This window comes from Sitophilus oryzae, unplaced genomic scaffold (assembly GCF_002938485.1).
Source record: "Sitophilus oryzae breed Bouriz unplaced genomic scaffold, Soryzae_2.0 scaffold_1582_pilon_pilon, whole genome shotgun sequence".
NCBI classification, from domain to species: Eukaryota; Metazoa; Arthropoda; class Insecta; order Coleoptera; family Curculionidae; genus Sitophilus; species Sitophilus oryzae.
This window is the reverse complement of record NW_022146261.1, coordinates 2,578,575-2,580,918: the sequence shown is the minus strand read 5'-3', so window position 1 is coordinate 2,580,918 and position 2,344 is coordinate 2,578,575.

Below are 2,344 nucleotides of genomic sequence, written 5' to 3'. Positions count from 1 at the left end.
AACTATCGGAAACAAGAAATAACCATCTTATCTGATAGTAAAGCAGCATTATAGTAGATAGTAACTCAGTATCAATCAATTCGAAATTGGCCAAAGATTGCATAGAGAAGCTGAATAAATTAGGCAAAGAAAACAATGTCTTCCTACTTTGGGTGCCTGCTCACCAAGGGATAGAAGGCAATGCAAAATCAAATGATCTAGCTAGAAAAGGAGCGAACACTCCCCCACTAACTGGACCAGAACCGTTCTGCTTCCCAAGTGGTAAACAACTATAAAAGCGGAATTCAAGAACTTGGAAGACTCCATCCGCAACCTGAAATGAAAAATGCAATGATTATTGCTTAAAATTTAAGGAAGAATTGAAATATTCAATAATATACAGGGGGTTGCATTAAAAAAAAATTTTGATGTGCCACAACTTTATGACCGACCTCCGACCTGTATACTTAAATTTACTACTAGCCTTGTATAATAAACAAGGCTACTAGACATTTAAAATCCTTATAATTTTTATGTTTGACTTTTTGCGGTACCTTGTATATTTTATCTAATAATCGATCGTTTCCATACATAACAGCGACCCTCTATATCGATAGAAAAGTTTTAAATGAAGAATATGTTTATGGTTAGATGCAGATGGATGATGACATTAAGCATCACTAGATCCAAGTAAGTACCTTTGTATTTCTTTTTCTATCATGTTTCTTGTATTTCTTATGTAATGGTGGTTAATAATCAAATATAATATTGTTATAACCCAAATATGAAATTTTGGGAAAACAGTGAGACGTCAAACAGCTTGTTTCCGAAGTACCTTTGGAAAAATTATGTTATGTTACTGAATCAAGTTTAATGAAAGACGGATAAAGAACTGCCTCGGGCTCCATAATATCTTTTTACCGAAAAACGATAATGTTGCTCCCTGATAATGTTGCTGAAGTGCCAAAGGACAAAGATGATGATATCAATGATGATGAAATAGAAAATAGCGATGATTCAGAATGATTCTTGAGGTACATCATTTTCTTCAAATTTTTACTTTTTTGTGTATATTTCCAGTAAATCTATGACTTTAATTATTAAGAATATGAAACTATTAATTTTTCAGTAGAAAATATTTTTGTCGTCCTAAAGTCGATAATTTGCCGTATGTGCGGGTGCTTGTTCAATTTTATTATGTTATTTTATTCTATTTCAAAGCAAAAACTGACACCAATGCCAAATTTGACCTAAATTAATAAAAAAAATGCCTTACGATGTGGACTTCATTATAAATAGTCATTAATAAATAGTCTATATGACATATCGTCGGTGAAATGTGATGAAATGTGATGCTGCTAACTCCATTATTCCTAATAATTGAGACACAATAGGGAGATATAGTAAACCCCACGCATGTTTGGGAGTTACCATGTAAACTAATCTGTTCAAGGTCACATAATCCATGGTACAAAGACTACAAGGTATGATCGATAGCGGCTCCAATTTCGTTCAGTTCGCGCATACCACCTGTGACGTCACTAGGAAAATGAGGAATAAATAAAAAATAAAGAAAGTTGACAGGAGATCTGCATTTTTTGGGGTTATGGTTAAGAATTGTTTATTTTTAAGACTTTTTAGTTCGTTTAATTTAATAATTATTAAAACCAGCAGTTCCAAAAAAATATATTTAAAAATAATAATTATCTATTAACATGGATTTGGACTTTGGACCATAATAGGTAAGAATACTAAATTTATTTCTATATTCGGTACCTATAAAATTGTTTATTAGGTTTTTAGTTTGCGATGTTTATGGTAAATAATTTTCATGTTCATTGGCTCTGATTTCACATGAGGACAGAGATGAGGATATATATGGAAAAGTAACCACAAGAGGAATTGTTACATCATTTAAAAATGTTGGGAATTTTATTGTTTCCCATCGAAAATAGAAAATGCCAATGCAGATGAATGTATTGTAATTGTGATAGAAGTAATTCCAAGGGTGAAGTTTATTATAATTAGTGGAAGTAATTCCAAGGGTGAAGTTTATTATAATTAGTGACCTGTGCTTTTCTTTTTATATGTAGATGTTTCTGGTTTTGAGAATAAATCCGTTGAACGACACCCAAAATTTAGAGGAAGTATTTGCATACCCAGAATATGCCCATCAAAGATTATATAGCTCAAATTTCCTTTAATGGTAGGCAATTATTCAATGCAAATTAACTTTTTAAGTGACTGAAATATTAAATAGTTTACAATATGGTATATCATTAAAAATATATTACTTTTAGGTACAATTAGGGCCTGATACATTTCAAAAAGTAGAATATTATTTTATATTAAATGAGGTATTGTA